This window comes from Nicotiana sylvestris, chromosome 4, assembly GCF_000393655.2.
Source record: "Nicotiana sylvestris chromosome 4, ASM39365v2, whole genome shotgun sequence".
NCBI classification, from domain to species: Eukaryota; Viridiplantae; Streptophyta; class Magnoliopsida; order Solanales; family Solanaceae; genus Nicotiana; species Nicotiana sylvestris.
In genome coordinates this window covers 70,807,231-70,828,409 of record NC_091060.1, presented here as the reverse complement: position 1 = coordinate 70,828,409, position 21,179 = coordinate 70,807,231, and positions in this window count along the sequence as shown.

The following is a 21,179-nucleotide window of genomic DNA, read 5'->3' as shown; positions in this document are numbered from 1 at the left end:
ATTCTGCCTTCATTTCATCTTTGTACATAAGAAACTGGTTAACTTCATCTTTTTGTTGGATTTATGTCAAGCCCCAAACTTGAAGAGGCGTGGCTGGCACTCGGTGCCATACTCGGCCAGAGCATACTATTCTGTAACTATGAACTCTAGAGGGATAACCCTCAACTTAGGCCGATGAGGCTATATTTTGAATCGTCTGAAAATAATGCCTCTCTCATCTGTGGGGTAAATATACCCAAAAGCTGATATATATATATATATATATATATATATATATATAACTGTGCAGGCCGATGAAGCCGCCATGAACATCTATTGATATATAAAATATACATGACTTGTCTACAATACTTTAGAGATAAATAAACTGTACCATGGTCGGGACAAGGCCTCGACCTACCCATCAAACTTGTATATATAAAATGGACTCTAATGTCTAGACCTGGTAACTCCGAGGAAGTGGAGCTTGCCAACCGAGCTGATATTTGACTTTCTCTACTTGGAATGTCTATCCAGCTATCTATCAGGACCTGCATGCATGAAATGCAGCGTCCCTAGTAAAAGGGATGTCAGTACGAAATAGTGTACTGAGTATGTTAGGCAACTGAATAACTAAAAGCTGAAACTGAAATGATAATATAATAATTGAAAGTAACTGGGGAGTTAAAGATGATATGAAGATATGCTTACCTGCTGATACTGAATTTACTCTCTCAATATAGTAAGTAAAATAGTTGTTTCGGCCCTATAAGGCTTGGTATGTATAAATTCTCTGTCGTGGTAGGCTTGTTCATAGGCGCTCGGCCAAACTAGGCTCTGTATCTCGGCCATTATGGGCTCGCTCATAGGTGCTCGGCCATAGTAGGCTTGGTATATAACTTACCATCTGATCAGAGGTTGCCCAATAGGGGCCTGCCCACCGATTATAGCTCGGCAGTAGTGAAAATACTGTAATATTGTATGTGTATATATATATATATATATAAAGAGAGAGAGAGAGAGAGAGAGAGGGAGAGAGAGAGAGAGAGAGAGAGACCCTCTAATCTCTTGACTAAAAGAAGACAATACTTAACTGAATAGAAAGTCTCGATAAGGGAGAATATCGTAACTTATTAGACTAGGATAATGTACATAAATTCAAGAATATAAACTTTTTTTTATGACTCATTATCAAACACATGTAGTTACGGGACCGTGCCAAAATAAAGAAAGGGTTTATCCTTAACATACGTTAACCTCGTTGAGTCCTTAATAGCTTCCAAGAAACTCCTCAAACAACTCAACTCAGTCTACCATAGCTTAAGGAGATTCAAAATCAGTGCTGAGTAAAGGCTAAGTCTGTAACTTAAGCTAGTAGCTCGGTTAATGTAAATTTGGGTAGCATCTCCCTTGTAACAAGGGACTTCTCCAACACCATATACCAACAACAACAACTAGAGAAATACAATAAGAACAACATCAATAATAGGGTACAAAATATTTCATTAACAAGTCATCAACATATCACGACGAGCGGCAAGCTCAGATTGAATCCCTTCAGCAGTCTTCAACCCCATTATCACCCCTTATATACATCTTAAATTTGCTTAACAGAATCATTAGCGTGATAATGAAGCCATTCATCAATGATTCCATCTTTATATCATATATTTATAACAAAAGAAACAATCCACAACTCCAACTATCTTCAATTAGCAACTTTATTCACTAGTTCATGTCTAGTCCAACCATTAAACTTAATCAACATCAGGATAACATTAAGCACATGCAATAACCCAATAAAAATACCTCCTATAGTAGCTTCAAGTCTAAATCCAAGTTATATTTAGCTTACAACAGACCTTAACAACAATACAACACTATAGAAGTGACTTAAGCTAATCCAAGTATTATCTTGTAGTTTATCATCCTAACAACTTAACAAAAGCAACAACTTAGCCAAAAGAAACAATTAGTAGTATGTTATACTCACCTTATCCAATAGAAACAACTTGAAATTTCAGCTAAACACAACCCACAACTATCCTCGATGACAACACAACCTCAAAGAGGTGTTATTCTTCACTAGAACTAACTTTTGATGTTGAAATACGGTGTAATCCATTTGAAAGACTTGAAATAACCTAGGGTTGATATGAAAACCTTGGGAGAATATTTTAAAGAACTTAAACCACTTAAAACAATCTCCCACATGAGCTGGAACCACCCAAAAATCAACAACAACAAGAAGAAGAACAAGAAACTTACTAGCGCGATGGGATTCCCGACACTTGATTTGTGCTGTTTGCCCTTTGTTTGGGTCTTGCATCATGCAAGAACCTTGAGAGAGTATTTTTTAGGTGTCTAGGGTTTGAAGATACTAAAACATATAGAGTTAAAATAGGTTGAGGCGTCTTATATATATATATATATATATATATATATATATATATATATCAATATATCTCAACCGCCATTGTGGGTCCCATAGAGAACTTCTTGGCGTAGTCTCGCAAAAAATGAATATCTCTCTACTCCGATGTGTATCAATGAATATTTTAATGCATTAGAAACTAGACTCATAGATATTCAATTTGCTAGGTAGATCACCCCATAATTCGAAGTAAAGTGAAAGAAAATAACATCTACATTTGACCTAATTTTCAGCACATTTATGAATGTAACTTGTGATGACTTTTGCCTACTTTTGTTCCACAACTTGCTTGACTTAAAAACATAACTCACGACTATAATACGACTAAAATACATAACCTCCTTATCTTGTTAAGCACCCTAGTCTCATCACAAAAGTACACGTTATAACATTGCCAACTTATCGACATTCGATGAAACTTATTTTCTTTCATTTGTTTAGATTCATTGCCTTTCAACCCTCTTGGTACTTGTTATCCATGATCTTAAAGATTTGTAATCTCCAAGGTAACAAGATTAACTTACTTTATGTACTCTCAAAGATGATCTCATTTGTGAGCTTACATATATTGACTTACGAATACTCTTTTGTACGAAGATATGAGGTGTAATAATTCAAGTCTCCCGCAGGGCTCTGTTACCATCCCTAAGGAAGATGTTTTAGTTTATTCCATAGAGGATGCGGGGTTGTTGAATGAGTCTCTCACCTAGACAAGCGCCATCGAATCTGCTTCCGATGCAAGCACTTTCTCTCGGAGTCCCTAACCAAAGAACAAGCAAAAAAAGGCGGCGTTCTTCCTCGGCCGAGGGCAAGAATAAAAAAGTAAAGAAAGTTGTACCTAGTCAAGTTGCAGCCATTATACTTATTGACGATGATGGGAAAGCCATTGATGAAGGGGCTTCACTACAAAGGAGACAACGACTTTCATCAGCTTAACAAAATGCTCAATCTGAAGAGCTTATCACCCCCAACCAAGGACGATGCCCAAGAGATATAGGAGAAATTCACTTGGTAGAGAATACTAATTCTCCCATTCCGGTCCCAGCTACTCCCGGTACTATAAGGCCGAGTACCATGCCTATTTCGCCTTTGGTGGGTGAGCAACCAACAAACAACACTGCCTCTACCACAACCACTTCTCAACCTACAACACCATCAGCTTCATTTCCTTCCGTGCCGACCATACCTTCATCACCAGAAACTGCTACATCACCTCCACCGGCTGTAGATGCCCGAGAAGAGTATGTCTCTCCTCCCCAATCCCCAGACCATGGGAATTTGGGGCACAACTACTCGCCCCTTTCTGCAGATCCCTAGAGAATGAGGAGTGTCTCCCTCTTGGTGTCTACTGAGTGACATCTGCTGTCCAGGACGGTAAAACTCGCCAATTAGCTGAAGCCGTTGGCTTCAGAAAAAGATAAGAAGAAAATGCACTCTTTTTCAAGAGAGTGTTAATTAAGTAATTCCATACACAATGCGGCAGCAGTACCGAACTTGCTCTTTTATTGTTTGTTTTTTCTTGATTTGTCATGACTGGGTTTTTAACTTTGGTATTTTCTTCGCAAGACAACTTCTTTGCTTCCGAGGTCCTCCAAAAATTAATCCTTGAAAAAGAAGGACCCAAGTCCGAGCGGGATCAGCTATTGACCGAGAGAGACCAATTGCTGCTCGCCTCCTGGTGCTGGAAGCAAAAGCTACTGAGGTGAGTGAGTTAGAGGCTCGGTTGCAACAAAGTGAGCAGGAGGTGATGTCCCTAAGCCAAGAAGCCTCTCAACTAAATGTACAATTTCAAGAAGCTAAGGCGAAATGGGACGAGGTCCAAAATGCTATGCTCGCTGCTGCCGAACACGAATCTGCCTCCATTGAGAGAGTAAGTGACTTGAAGGTAGCCTTGAACTCCAAAGCTGAAGAAGCTGCTAGTGCTTAAAGAAGCATGCCCAGATGGGGGATAGGTATTAGAGGATCCTGGAACATAATAAGGTTTATATAACCACTATCTGTGATCTTGATCTTAGCCTTAGTGCCACGAGATCCGAGAAGGATGGCCTTCTCACCGAGGTTGATAAGCTTAAATCAGAACTTCAGTGCTGAGCAGATTCCCTCATCATAAAAAACACATTATATGTATAAGATAAGATGAAAAACCTTGGAAGAGGCCAAAGCAGGAATCATTGATATTGATGATGAGATCGCCAAGGCCCAAGAGCTGGAGTTAGTTGCTCAAGGACGCCTCTCGAATTATCTTGATACAACTGACTCTTATGGTTCCGGTTCTGAGTTCTCAGGAAACGATGAGGAATTTGAAGAGAATAACAAGGAAGGTCAAGATCCTGAGCCGACGACAGATCCGCCTACTTCTCGCGGGGACGCTAATGCTTCTCTTCCCCTGAGTTATGGGAGTGACGTAGTTTAGATTTTTGTTTTCTTTTCCTTTGTTGCCTTTTGTATTTCTATACTTGTGTTGCTTGGAAAGTTTAATAAATAAAAGTCCTTTTCTGTTTTAGCATTGTGCAAAATTTATTCCTTTTGCATCAGATTATGCAAGGTTTCGGGTACATTTTTCCCTAATATCATTTGGGTTCCGGCATAAACTCTTTTTGGAACCACCCCTTTACTGTGAGGGTTTCATAAGAGAGGGACCTCATATATTTATGGTGCTCTTGAAGAGGACGTCTCCTGTTCATTCCGGCACTAGCATTTGAAATACTTGATTAACTTTTAAATGATAAAATCAATTCATCGTTTGGACAAGAAATAAGGTAAAAATAAATGAACTTTATTTTATTCCCTCTATCATTAAAAGCACATAAGCATTCATTTTTCTGAAAGAAAAGAAATTGCCATTACATGTGGTTAATTTGTACAACTTATTTCTAGGGGGCTGGTTATGCAGTCCCCGGTCCCGATGAGACATTTTTCTTCCCGGATTTCGTAGTCCCAATTTCTGTGGCAATAAGGTTGCCTTATTCTCATATTGTCCCCCCTAGTGATTGAATGCGAAGAATGCAAATTGGAATACAGGAAGTCTTGCTCCTTTGAGAATTCCAAATGGGAATGGTTGTATAGTCTTTTGTTTGATAGAAAGCTTCAATTCCCGTTAGGAACTTTGCTATTGAGAAAAAGATTATCTAATCACCCCTAGTGGATTGTAGGAAAGAGAACTCGTGAACGGTCGAATAACATTTGGTCCGATGGCAAGCTTTTCTTCCCATTAGGAATTTGCCATCGAGCCAAATACTATCTAACCATTCCGCTGTGGTTTGTTGTTTCCATGCCTTGTCACTTAAAGGTCTTATTTCTGCTGATGAGGTTTTCTCCATAGTATATATTTCATTGTTATCTTGTTAAAAACCTTGCTAGAAAAATCCAATTGGGACAAAAACTGGATAAAGGAAAAAAGAGTGCAGTACATACTTTCAGTACAAGGGTGCTCATCACCAATAATACCGTTTGAGGTGAGTCACATTCTAATTACTTGGCTACTTGACCCAATATTGGTTTTCTAGTTCGTATGATCCTTTTCCGGTGACAGCTGAAACTTGGTAGGGGTCTTTCCATGCCGGACCCAGCTTTCTTGTGTTGAGCTCCCGGGTATTTTGAGTCGCTTTTCATAAAACCAAGTCTCCCACTTTGACATAACGAAGATTGACACTTAGATTATAGTACATTTCCATTCTTTGTTTCTAGGCCACCATCCTTATGTGCGCCAAGTCCTTGCATTCTTCAAGCATCTCCAATTTGACTAGCAATGCTTTATTTTTTGTTTCTTCGTACGCAGGGAAGTATCGCAAGGTCGGTTCTCCTACTTCCATCGGGATCAAAGCTTCTATTCCGTATACGAGAGAGAAAGGTGTCTCTCCCGTGCTTGACTTTGCCGTCGTCTGGTATGCCTATGACACTACCGATAACTCTTCGGGCCACTTGCCTCTGGCTGTTTCCACCCTCTTTTTGAGGTTTCGAATAATCACTTTATTATTTGATTTCGCCTGCCCATTTGCGCTTGGATGGTATGGCGAAGATGTGATTATTTTAATCTTCAAGTATTCAAGGAATTTTGTACCTTTTAAGCTTATGAACTGTGGCCCTTGTCGTAGGAAATCTCCTTCGGTATTCTAACCGGCAGATTATGTTTTCCCATAGAAAATCGACCACTTCGTGCTCGCTAATTTTCTTGTAAGGACCTGCTTCAACCCACTTAGTAAAGTTCAATTAAAACTAAAAGAAACTTTACCTTCCCAGGAGCCGCTAGTAGCTGTCCGACTATATCCATCCCTCATTTCATGAATGACCATGGGGATAATACTGAATGTAGCAATTCTGCCGGTTGGTATACTAACAGCGCATGGCGTTGATACTTGTTGCATTCTTGAACGAATTCCTTAGCGTCTTGTTCCATCTGCACCCAGTAGTATCCTGCCCAAACTAATTTTAACACCAACAAATCTGCACCTGAATGATTTTCACAAATTCCTTTGTAAACCTCTCTCATGATATAATTAGCCTCAAAGGCTCCTAAGCATTAGGCCAATGGGCCTTGGAATAACCTTCTATATAGCTGTCCTCCCCAGAAGTTGTAATGAGTTGCTTTGGTACAGAGTGCCCGGGATGCCTTCGGGTATTCACACAGCTTGTCGCACTCAAAGTAGTCGATAATTTCATTCCTCTCATTCCAGACCAGGTTGGTTGTATTTACCTCATAATAACCGTCCACATCCAGTACCGAGTGCATTAGTTGTACGACCATACTAGAATCTGATCCCTTCATTTCCGTGGACGAGCCTAGATTGGCCAATGCATCTACTTCTGCGTTATTTTCTCTAGGAATATGGGTTATTGACCATTCCCTGAACCATGCGAGCATAGTTTGAACTTTAGCCATATATTGTTGCATACGTTCCTCCTTGGTGTCAAAGATTTCATATATTTGATTTACCACAATTTAGGAATCACATTTGATTTCATAGACCTTGAAGTCTAGTCCCCAAAATCAAGGCCTCATACTCAGCTTTATTGTTATCCAAGGGAACAGTTTTTACGACTTGCCTTAGGACTTCTTCTGAGGGAGTGATTAAGACCACCCCGAGCCCGAACCCTTTCACATTGGAAACTCCATATGTGAACAAGGTCTAAACTCCTGATGTCATTTCCGACACCATCACTATTTCCCATTTGGATAATTGACCTGATAACTAAGGTTTGTGAAAGACATTTTGCATGGGAAAAATTGTCACAACGGCTATCCGATGGTACCGAAAATAAGGCCTAAGCTTTCGTGTGGCGACTACGAGAGCTAAGGCCAGTTTTTTGAGGTATGGATAGTGAGTTTTCCCTCCTGATAAAATTCTTCTAACATAATAGATAGGTGTTTGCGTACCTTTGTCCTCCCGGACTAGAACGATGTTTACCGCTACCTTCAAGACCGCTAAGTATATTAATAATTGTTCGTCTTCCTATAGTTTTGATAGTAACGGAGGGCTTGATAGATATCGTTTCAGGTCTCATAGAGCCTATTGGCATTCTTGAGTCCATTTGAAGTTGTTCTTCTTTATCAAAAGTGAGAAGAAGTGATGGCATTTTTTTGAATACCGAGAAATGAACCTGCTTAGTGCAGCCAGTCTTCCGGTTAGTCTTTGGACTTCTTTCACATTTGTCATCTGGTCTGGAATGTCCTCAATGGCTTTAATCTTTTCAGGATTGACTTTGATCCCCCTTTGTGATACTAGGAAACCCAAATATTTATCGGAGCTTACTCTGAACTCACACTTTTGTGAGGTTAAGCTTCATGTTGTTCTTCTTTAGGATGTCAAAGGTTTCCTGGAGGTGTTTCAAATGATCGCCTACGTTTAAAGACATAACCATCATATCATCTATGTAAACTTTCATTGTTTTCACTATTTGCTTTTCGAACATTTTGTTCACGAATCTCTGATCAGTGGCTCTGGAATTTTTAATCCCGAAAGGCATCACATTGCAGCAGTATGAGGCAAAGTTCGTTATGAATGAAGTTTTTTCCCGATCCTCTGGGTTTATCTTAATTTGGTTGCACCCGAAATAGGTATCGAGGAAACTCATAAACTCGTTTCTGGCCGTTGCATCAATCATTTGATCAATTTTTGTCAATGGGAACGAGTCTTTTGGGTATGCCTTATTCAGATCCTTATAATCTATGCACAGATGGAATTTATTATTCTCTTTTGGAACTGCTGCTACATTAGCTAGCCAGTCGGGATACTTTACCTCCCAGTTTGAACCGATATTGAGCAATCAAGTTACCTCTTCTTTAAAAAACTTGTTCCTGACCTAGGCAATCGGGCGCTTCTTTTGCCTTACCGGCGGGATGCTTGGTTCCAAGATTAGCTTGTGCACGACCAACTAGCGATATACCTATCGTATCCGTGTGCGACCATGTAAAATAATCAATGTTAGTTTTAAGAAATTCAATAAATCCTGACCTGAGCTTGGGTTTTAGTCCTGTCCCCAAGTAAAACTTCCTCTCTAGATATTTTTCGAACAATTCCACTTGTTAGAGTTCTTCCGTCATGGACTTGATCGTGTCTGTTTATTCCGGTACCTAGAAATACCTTTGTATCTAATAGGATCAGACGACTTACCCTTTGTCGTCTTCATTTGGTTCGGGAGCAGGCGTCGGTTCCTATAATTGTTATGTCATGTGTTCCTTCCCTTTACTGCTAAAAACAGAGACCGTGTTCATTTCCCTTGGTGCCGGTTGATCTCCTCTTATTTGCTTGATTCCCTCTGGAGTTGGGAATTTCAAAAGTTGGTGATACGTTGATGGTACGACCTTCATCTCATATAGCCATGGTCTGCCAAGAATTATGTTGTAGCCCATGTCGTCGTCTACTACTTCAAATAAGGTAGTCTTCGTGACCCCTTTGGCATTCATGGATAGCAAGATCTCCCCTTGGGTTGTCACACTTGATAAGTTGAACTCGGCGAGGAGTTGTGTTATTGGAATGATGCTTCCGGTTAGCTTAGCTTGCTCTAGAACTCTCCATTGAATGATGGTGGTACACCAAAACACGTATAATTTTAAAATCTAGAACGTTAAGAGAAAGTAACGATGCATCATTGTGCGGCAGTAGAAGCTCATTGGCGTCCTCTTCTGTGAAGGTGATGTCGTCCTCGGCGACTTCTCAGAGTCTCTTGCTATGAGTCATCGATACTTTTGTCTTTTTTGCTGCCGAGAAGGTTATACCAGTGATCTCGTTTCCCCTAAAAATCATGTTGATCATTAACCGGGGAGGGTCTTCACCTATATTCAAGGGCTCTGCATTGTCCTGGCTGCGGAAGTAATTGTTTTTAGCCTGATCGCTTAAGAACTCTCTAAGATGGCCATTTTTCAACAACATTGCTACCTCCTCACGCAGATGTCGGCAGTCCTCAGTCTGGTGGCTGTTAGTCCCATGATACTCACACCATTAATTAAGATCCCTCTGGCTGGGATCAGATCTCATCAACTTGGAGAACCGCACTTTTTTGATGTTCATCATCGCCGATACCAGCTCCTCTACGCTGACATTGAAATTGTCTCAGACGGCCAGGGATAGGTGGAATCTCGGGTACCTGATGCCTCTTTATCTTGCAATGACCTGTTGTTTTGGCCACACTCAGATATTCTATCAGGAGCGAACCTATCTGCTGACCAAAACCCTCTGCCGCGTCCTTCGACCCTTTCGTAGGGCAAAAACCGGCCGTTAGAAGATCACCGATCTGCGTCAAAATCATCCTTCGATTTATCCCTATTCTTTTCTTGATCCCGAATCTTAGTTGATTTCGGGAACCCGAACTGATCATTTATATTCTTATCTTTGATTTGTAAAGGTTATGGACATCCGTCCATGTAGTTGATTGGAAATTGAGTAGGCTTTCTTTCAGTTTTTGGGAGGCGTCAGAGCTCCACAGGTTCAACCCTTTAGTAAATTCCTCAGCTACCCATTCATCTGGCATGGCTGGTAGCAACATCCTTTCTTTCTAACACCTGGTCACGATCTCACACAGCAATTCGACTCTCCTTGCAAAATTCTGAATATGTCTGCCTTCCGGGCCTGGACCTTCCTAGACCCGGCATGGGCCTTGATGAAAGAGTCTGCGAGCATCTTAAAGGAATATATTAAGTGTTCAGGTAAGGGAGAGTACTATGTTAGGGCCCCCTTCGTGAGGGTTTCTCCGAACTTCTTCAGTAGGACCGACTCAATCTCGTTTTGAGCCAAGTCATTTCCTTTCACCGCTATTGTATAGGTGGTGATGTGCTCCTTAGGATCTAAAGTCCCATAATATTTCGGTACATCTGGCATTTTGAACCACTTCAGAATTAACTCTGGTGCTGCACTCGGTTTGAATGGCAACTAGATATATTTCTTTGAGTTTAGGCCCTTTAGCACTGGTGGTGTGCCCCGAATTTGGTCCATTCGAGCAATTATTTCCTTCATATACCGCATGAGTTGGGTTTTGAAGGGATTATTACTATTGTTGTTACCAGATCCGCTGCCGACCCCCCTCCCCAAGCCTTGTCGAAGCCGACCTCACCCCTCAGGGTGTTGTTATCAACCCTTTGCGCTGTTTGATTTGCGGGAGAACTAGGAGGAATTGGGCCTCTTCTAGTTGCATTGTTGGAAGCACCCAACAACGCTTGCCTTAGTTCCTTCTTGGCCTGGTCTTGCAGTAAGATATGGCAAATGATGTTCTTTTGTTGTTCTCTCAAGATCCTTACCATTTTTGCGACGTACTCGTCTTCAGCATTATCAGAAGTCGCCTCCCGTACATGTCGGGGATATAGCCATGAACCGGTGTGGCTACGTCTTCCTTGTTGCTGGTGTTGCTAATCAAATCCTCGTGTTGGGGCATATTTTCTTGTGCCTCAACATTGTGTGCGATGTCGACATCGTTGGTTACCACATTTTACGATTTTGTTAAGAAACAAAGAATTAAACGGATTAGTAGTAGATGCAAGGATCAATTCAATTATGCAACTGTCTAAGCCCCATGGTAAGCGCCAAACTGTTTATCCGTAAAACGGTACAGTTGAATTTATAACGTTATTTATAGACAAACGAATAAATTTGATCCCAAAATGATAAAGAAATTAAATAAAATGCAAGACTTAGCATTGAAATCGAGATAAAATATCAGACAGCTTGGTTCCGAGAGCAAGGCTTCCGAAGGCAGCAATAAGAATAATGTTGGATGGAAAATAACGTATTATTTAGCTTGGGATGATGTATAGCATCAGTTTGTTCGAATTTTCATGTGTTACAATGGTTGTTGAAGTCACTATTTATAACTATAACTAGGGAACAAAGTCCTAGGATCAAGCCCCTCTTAAATAACAATAATGGGGTCATTGATAATATGTAACGGTAGGTCATGAATGCCAAATTCTCTGAAATGGATGCACATTTAATACTGAGGAATATTTTTCATTGAATGTCATCTGGTGTAAGTTGATATTAATTCTCGTAAGTAGATACATATTTAGATTAATTCTACTTTAACTTGGAATAAGAATCGAAAAATGAGGGAAAACTGCATGATGAAGATATGAGCAGATTCTTTCAAAGTGTAGTAAACTTGGCTGACCAATATTATATCCTCCAAATATTTGAAAATAATTAAACTCTCTATTCAAGTAGAAGATTGATGTGTTATGAAGTAGTGATACTATTACAGCATAATAGACAATGGAAACAAGAAAAGAAATATCACAAATAGAGTTGCTTAGAACAACATCATATTAAAATCACATAGAGATTGAAGAAAAGGGGATAGAGTACAACACCACTCACATCTATTGATTATCTGCTTCTTTCTCTACTTAAATCACTTAGTTTTTTTTTATTTTAAAGTGGAATAATTTTTAGTTTATTTTCCATATTTCTTGTAACTAAGTCTAACGATACATACAAATATTACTCTATATTACGTCTTCCTTGTTGCTGGTGTTGCTAATCAAATCCTCGTGTTGGGGCATATTTTCTTGTGCCTCAACATTGTGTGCGATGTCGACATCGTTGGCTACCACATTTTACGATTTTGTTAAGAAACAAAGAATTAAACGGATTAGTAGTAGATGCAAGGATCAACTCAATTATGCAATTGTCTAAGCCCCATGGTAAGCGCCAAACTGTTTATCCGTAAAACGGTACAGTTGAATTTATAACGTTATTTATAGACAAACGAATAAATTTGATCCCAAAATGATAAAGAAATTAAATAAAATGCAAGACTTAGCATTGAAATCGAGATAAAATATCAGACAGCTTGGTTCCGGGAGCAAGGCTTCCGAAGGCAGCAATAAGAATAATGTTGGATGGAAAATAACGTATTATTTAGCTTGGGATGATATATAACATCAGTTTGTTCGAATTTTCATGTGTTACAATGGTTGTTGAAGTCACTATTTATAACTATAACTAGGGAACAAAGTCCTAGGATCAAGCCCCTCTTAAATAACAATAATGGGGTCATTGATAAATATGTAACGGTAGGTCATGAATGCCAAATTCTCTGAAATGGATGCACATTTAATACTGAGGAATATTTTTCATTGAATGTCATCTGGTGTAAGTTGATATTAATTCTCGTAAGTAGATACATATTTAGATTAATTCTACTTTAACTTGGAATAAGAATCGAATGAGGGAAAACTGCATGATGAAGATATGAACAGATTCTTTCAAAGTGTAGTAAATTTTCCTGACCAATATTATATCCTCCAAATATTTGAAAATAATTAAACTCTCCATTCAAGTAGAAGATTGATGTGTTATGAAGTAGTGATACTATTACAGCATAATAGACAATGGAAACAAGAAAAGAAATATCACAAATAGAGTTGCTTAGAACAACATCATATTAAAATCACATAGAGATTGAAGAAAAGGGGATAGAGTACAACACCACTCACATCTATTGATTATCTGCTTCTTTCTCTACTTAAATCACTTAGTTTTTTTTATTTTAAAGTGGAATAATTTTTAGTTTATTTTCCATATTTCTTGTAACTAAGTCTAACGATACATACAAATATTACTCTATATTACGTCTTCCTTGTTGCTGGTGTTGCTAATCAAATCCTCGTGTTGGGGCATATTTTCTTGTGCCTCAACATTGTGTGCGATGTCGATCGTTGGCTACCACATTTTACGATTTTGTTAAGAAACAAAGAATTAAACGGATTAGTAGTAGATGCAAGGATCAACTCAATTATGCAACTGTCTAAGCCCCATGGTAAGCGCCAAACTGTTTATCCGTAAAACGGTACAGTTGAATTTATAACGTTATTTATAGACAAACGAATAAATTTGATCCCAAAATGATAAAGAAATTAAATAAAATGCAAGACTTAGCATTGAAATCGAGATAAAATATCAGACAGCTTGGTTCCGGGAGCAAGGCTTCCGAAGGCAGCAATAAGAATAATGTTGGATGGAAAATAACGTATTATTTAGCTTGGGATGATATATAACATCAGTTTGTTCGAATTTTCATGTGTTACAATGGTTGTTGAAGTCACTATTTATAACTATAACTAGGGAACAAAGTCCTAGGATCAAGCCCCTCTTAAATAACAATAATGAGGTCATTGATAAATATGTAACGGTAGGTCATGAATGCCAAATTCTCTGAAATGGATGCACATTTAATACTGAGGAATATTTTTCATTGAATGTCATCTGGTGTAAGTTGATATTAATTCTCGTAAGTAGATACATATTTAGATTAATTCTACTTTAACTTGGAATAAGAATCGAATGAGGGAAAACTGCATGATGAAGATATGAACAGATTCTTTCAAAGTGTAGTAAATTTTCCTGACCAATATTATATCCTCCAAATATTTGAAAATAATTAAACTCTCCATTCAAGTAGAAGATTGATGTGTTATGAAGTAGTGATACTATTACAGCATAATAGACAATGGAAACAAGAAAAGAAATATCACAAATAGAGTTGCTTAGAACAACATCATATTAAAATCACATAGAGATTGAAGAAAAGGGGATAGAGTACAACACCACTCACATCTATTGATTATCTGCTTCTTTCTCTACTTAAATCACTTAGTTTTTTTATTTTAAATTGGAATAATTTTTAGTTTATTTTCCATATTTCTTGTAACTAAGTCTAACGATACATACAAATATTACTCTATACATAGCAAAATACGCTAAAGTAAGTTGCAGCGCAATACCCATAATTAATTTATGAAGGTGTTCCATCCACATACGACAAGATGAAAAGAATGATCATTTCTGATGCACTTAATATTCGTCTACATATAGTATTATTTTTGTATACGGATATACTACCCTCCACTTGTCTAGGATATTGAGGCTCGAGATAAGACATATATACTGTTTTAAGAAAGCTTCAATCAAAGGTTGGATGGAACCATTATGATAGAATCAGGGTAAGTTTCTTGTATCTTGTTTATGACCTATCCTACATTCATTCTCTCTAGTTAGTTGTGGTACTACTTCACATTTGAAATCAATGGAATAACATATAGCAGTTGATCGCTATTTCTTGTTAAATAATTTCTTTGACTTCATTTTCATGTATTGTTTACCAATATAAAAATTTAATTTTTTGCTCCAAGTATCACATGTAGTTCCTTTTCTTTGTGATTAGCCCTTATTCATGTAACAATGAGCTCCGACTCCTTTTTCTGCAGTTTTTATGAGATGAGTTTTCATACTCGTTCCTGCAATTAGAATTGAAGTCTTAATTTTTTGTTAGAATATCTGACTATCAATGGTTAACCACAGAATCTTGAGAATAAGAGAGCTCAAGAAACATATGAGAGGAGAAGATAGTTAGCAAAACAAATAGTACAAGCGCCAGAGATGCCATTTTAAAGTAACAATTTCTTCTTCGTTTTATATTTGAATGTATATTTTGCTAATCTTTGTTCTTGAAATTGTTGAGAACTCATAGAAAGCAGATAGTATGAACTATGCAAAACAAGTTCTTTTTATTGCTAGTAATTGCTACCTTATGTTTAGAAAAGGTAAAAATCAATGTGTTGTTAGTGGTCTTTATATCTCTTTACACTGGTCTTAATAATTAGTCCATTTTTCTTAAACTACCTTGTGTAGGAAGATTCCTGTTTTAATTGGTTGAAATTACTATACTTGAACTGCCAAAAATATTGTTGTTTGGTTACCAACTGGTTGGAGGCATTAGGGACTTTCGAAATGGCATCATAGGCAATCCTAATTCCAAAGATAGTAATCAAACCTTAAGTATGTAGATTATTTTGAACGAGAAGATATTTAGTTTTCTCCACACATCCAAATTTTAATACCTTGATAGTACTCCAGCACCTTCACCACCAAAAGAGACTATTAACAACATTTCTTTAGATCCACTATCAGAAATTCATTCTAGCATCTTTTGTAAAACTTTAAGTCTTAATCATGTAAGAACCACCTAATTTTTTTGGCAGGTCCTGTGAATTTGATATTGAGAAAAGAATTTGAAGGTTCTTATAAGAGAAGAGATAGAGGTAGAAATAATTGATTTTGTTTTTTCCAGTGAACTTCAGGAAATGTGTGTTCCTATTCCTATTAATAAGGACTTAATTCATTTTGAATTTAGCTGTATTGCGATGGTTTTTAGGAAAAAAATTATATATTTATTTTCATTATTAAATTTACTAAGTGTGAATTATGTGGGTATAACACAGAAATGTAAGGAGAGATTACTATATATATTAGAATTCTATCTATAAATATTTGTTTGACACAATCTTTGGTCTCTATCTTTGTGTGCCTCTTTAATAGCAATCAGAGGAGAAGAATCTTGAAACTGGGGTAAAAATATTACTTTTGCATCTTTGTCAGGTCTTTGGCTTTTGCATATTTCTCCGGGCTTCTTTCTTTTTCTAAAAAGAAACGTGAATATCTCCATTCTAGTAGACAAAAACAGCAAGTGCTCCACATATTTGTGCTATCAACTTGTTGGATTGGTATTGTTAAGAACAAATAGACTTGAGAAATCTGCAATCCCAATAAAAATATTGGGACCTTTTAGAACACGCTCGTGTAAGGTTGTTTGGCAAATATTCATTTAAATATATTTGTGAAGTTGATTCTGAGCCTATGCTACTTTGAGATCTTCATGTACGCATCTATTATTTTTTGAGAAAAAAGGCAGAATACATAGACAAACACTTAAACTATCAAAGAAAGTTCACTTGAACACCTCAACTAAGCCATTTTCCACCGAAACACTTTTACTATACTTTTACTGCACCAGTTTAACACGTCCGACTGACATGACAAATAATGTAAATATCACTGCATTTGAGCGCGTGAACAGCAGAAATATGCAGACAAAAAGCCTATTAACGGTACAATAAACAGTAACATCCCTCCTTTCTCCAATAGTATAATTAGAACCTCCTTCCTCTTACCAGCCATAATTCTTTACCATTCCTTCAAAATCCAGCCCTATTTCTTCAACCTTTTCTTGATTTTGTTTAAAATTTCTATTCTTCTCTCCAAATTGTGTTCGAATCTTGGCTTAATAAGCTCTCTATTATGTCTCTCAAAGCAAGAGTCGATTCATGTCGGTGTGGTCATGAATGCCAATTGAAAACTTCATGGACTCCATCTAATCCTGGAAGGAGGTTCTATGGATGCAAAATTGAAAAGGTAAGTGATAATTAACTACAATTAATTAATTTTTAGTCATGTTATTTTTGGGCTAATTTTAGTTTGAATAAATTTTTTTGAAGGATAAAGGTGGATGTAATTATTTTAAGTGGGTTGACGACGAGTTTCCTAGCCAAGCGAATAAGGTTATTTGGGGTTTACTGAACAGGGTCAAAGATTTTGAAGAAGAAAGGACTCGGGCAAGAATAAGGAGGAAGAAATTGGCTTCTATTACAGTAACGATGTTGATTATTTAGGTCTGCTACTGTGTCGTTAGTCATTGAAGTTGCTGTGATTTTGCTAGTGGTTGAAGTATTTTGTGGGCAGTTTGTAGTGGTGGTAGATATATTTTGGGTGTATTTAGTGTTTTTGGATGTAATTGTGGTCTGTGGCCTTATTTCAATGAGATGAAACAACTTCTGCAGTTTTATGCAATTTGTTATGCCTAGGTAAAAAAAATTATGCAGTTTTATGTATTGGTTCAATTTTTCTGTAGTTTGACGTTTCCAACTGAATGCATACAAAACTGAATGCATTTGTTTAAACTGAATACAATTTTTCTGCAGTTTGATGTTACTAGCTAATGTGTTTAAACATAGGCATTTAAATTACATTAAACAGAATGCTACCAATGTATTTAAATTGCATTCCAGCTAAAATATTTTCAACAATTCCAAACAACTAGCAAAATACATGAACTGACCCAAAAAAGACAAAAATAATCAATCCAAGTTTGGATACTTAGCAAAATACATGAACTGAAATCCAAAATAGCCTAATCCTAATACAACTATGGCGCTGGAGGGGCTGGACTTGCAACTGAAGAGGTAGTTGCTGAAGTTCCAATTTGGCTTCTCTTGTTTGCACTTAGTTGTTGTGGCCGGGAAGTAGTTATAGCATTCCTGCCTTTAAAATTAAGGCCAGGAGGTTTAAATCCAAGATCGATATTGACTGCACCGGTATCCTTTACAACCTTGGTCCCATATGATACAACTCTTTCACCCGAACTACCTGGCTGAAATTGACATAAAAGGCACATAGATCAGTTTTAACAAATGATAGTAATAACAAAATGAAGTTGTGAATAGACAGTCCTTACATTAATGATAGTCATTCCAGTTGTAGGGTTGGTGTAACATCCAAAACCAATATTTCTTGACCTCTTATGTCCATCAGATGGTGTTGCAGATTCAGCACATCTTCCTCTTGTTCTTTTAACTCCAACAATAAGTTTTCTAGGAGCAGTTGGGGGAGGTGCATTTGGAAATGTACCCTGCTAAAACTAGTGTTGTTTCCCCTTCCTCTGCCACTGGTTGTGCTTGTATTAGAACTTTTTTCCCTTCTGCCACTGGTTGTGCTTGTATTAGCACTCTTTCCCCTTCCTCTGCTACTGGTTGTGCTTGTATTAGCACTCTTTCCCCTTTCTCTGCCACTGACCCTATTAGTTGTTGTAGATTCTTGAGTTGCTTGACTTCCTTGGCTTTGTTGAGTTGCTTGAGTAGAGTCTCCTATTCCACCCTAAAAATTCCAGAAAGTACATATATAAGTTGGCATTTAAGTGAATAAATAGGTGAAAAATATTACAACATACCCTTGATTGGCATGTAGACTTGTTATGGCCTCCTTGATGACATTTTGAACATGTCATCTTAACTCCTTGCTTAGAGAGCTTGCCATACTTCTTTTTATTAGGCTCATTCTTTGCCTTTCTTCTTTTCTTTTGGGCCCTGCCTGGCATTGGCTTTGGTGCAGGAGGCTCAATTACCATGTTATTAGTGTCAGGCCATATAAACCCAATTTGTCTCTAACCAATTCTTGTATTTCCCAGATCCTAATATAGGGCTGAGATGTGATCCTATCTCTGAATTTGTCAGCAATATACTTAGAATTACAAAGCTTGTTTTTGTTCATTGGATTGCACTTGTTAATAGGATGATACTTCTTAATTATAAAATTCCCTGAATCCTTGTCAAGACTTGCAAATAACTCCCACTGAAAAATCTTTGATTTACATATCACCCTCACCCTAGTTGCCTCATTAGGTCTGAGTTTCAACTGTGCATGGTATTTAATAGCATAGTCAGTCACTGCCTTCCTAAATTATTTGACATTCTCAAATATCATGCCAAGTTCAATAATAGCCACAACACAATCTGGATCATATCTTAACTTTGTACTCTTCCTTCTACTTGGCAAATCAACACCAATTTCAGCTTCCACATCTAGCTCATCATCAGAATCATCACTACCTATATCAGAACTATCAATATAGTCCTCATCCCCACCTTATTTACCAGTATATTTGTCTGCCTTGTTCTTGCTAATGTCTTCAAAGCCTCTATCTATTTTTCCTTCTCCTAGAGGTACTTCTACATGAACAGTTGGTTTTTTCCTTCTTCTAGCCTTTAGCTTGGTTCTCTTTTCATTCCTAACAGCTATCAACTCTTCCTCAGCATCACTATCATCTTCTTCTGGTACAACATCAAACTCTGAGTCACTACTACTGTCTAGATCTGAAATAGCGCCATCAAAGTCTGTAACATTATCTTCCCTTACTTCAGTTTCAGTATCAACTTCTTCCCTTACTTCAGTTCCAGCAGCAACATTTTCCCTCACTTCACTTTCATCAACAACATTTTCCCCCACTTTACTTTTAGCAACAACCTCTTCCCTCTCTTCTGTTTCAGTAGCAACCTCTTCCCTCACTTCACTTTCATCAACAACATTTTCCCTAATTTCAGTTTCAGCAGCAACCTCTTCCCTCTCTTCTGTGTTTGTTTCCCCAGATGCCTCATTCACTTCACTTAAACTTATTTCTGGACCACCAATAAGTCTAGTAGGAGGCACATTATCCACTACCTCAGGGTCTAGAACAATATGTTGAATATACAAATGTAACTAGTCTCCATTTTCAAGGTTAGACATAATATTCAATAATTGTGCATCACTATCCACATAGACAAAATTCTTAGTTTTCGGGTCTTGGTAATAGAAGCCACCCACTGTGGCATATCCCATTTTTAGTGTAATATAATAGTTCTGGAATAGAAAAATGGTCTTTATCAATATCAGCTATTAACATCTCTTGTTCCCCCATATATTTCGAGTCATGGTCAAGGGTAAAATTACCGCCATGATGAAAATTAACAGCAATAAAGTCTGATATCACTATTTTAATATTGCCCAATTTCTTTAAAAAAACCCTAATTGTGGTCCCAAATCAGTCCCAACTCCCACAGAGGCCCACCACTAAAATGACTACAATACAAACACTAAAAAGACTTACCCTTTCAGCACTTCAAATTTGAAATCAAGCAGCACTTCAACAAGTCAGCACCGACAATATACTGATGATCATTCTTCAAGCACATATTTGGACAAAATCAAACAAATCGAACAGATATTTACCTATGGCACTAATTACCACTAAATATAAAATGAAAACGAAGCAAAATCAATGGACATGCATAGCTTTGGGCGGATTTTACTGGAATCAAATTTGGGACTTAGGGATTTTTTGGTCGTTTGTTGTTTTAGGAATGTGTAAAGAAGGTTATAATTAGGAATAGAGTAAATATGTTTGGTTTTAGCCTGTAAAATAATCTATGTGTCATGGTAAAAAATGTGTCAATTTTTAATTGGTTAGATTATCCATGCTGGAAGCGCGTAATCAAACGCGTCAAAAAAATTTATAAGCCCAGGTCGAACGTGTTAAACTGGTGCAGTAAAAGTGTTTCGGTGGAAAATGGCTTAGTTGAGGTGTTCAAGTGAACTTTCTTTGATAGTTTAAGTGTCTGACTATGTATTCTGCCGAGAAAAAATATTAACAACATATTTCTTGTACATTTGATTTTGATGGAATTTTGTTGTAGCAATTCCTTGATACGCTAGTGTATATGCATGTAAACACCAGACAATTATTTTTCTGACTATTAATGAACTTCATATGTGGTTATTTATTTTTATTTATTTTATTTGTCATTTCAGGTCATACATTATAGCGGTCAAAATCTTCGCTCATGGCAGATTACATTATGATCAAGATTTGGAGAATCTTTTTATGTTGCTTATTGTATGTAGCTACTTGA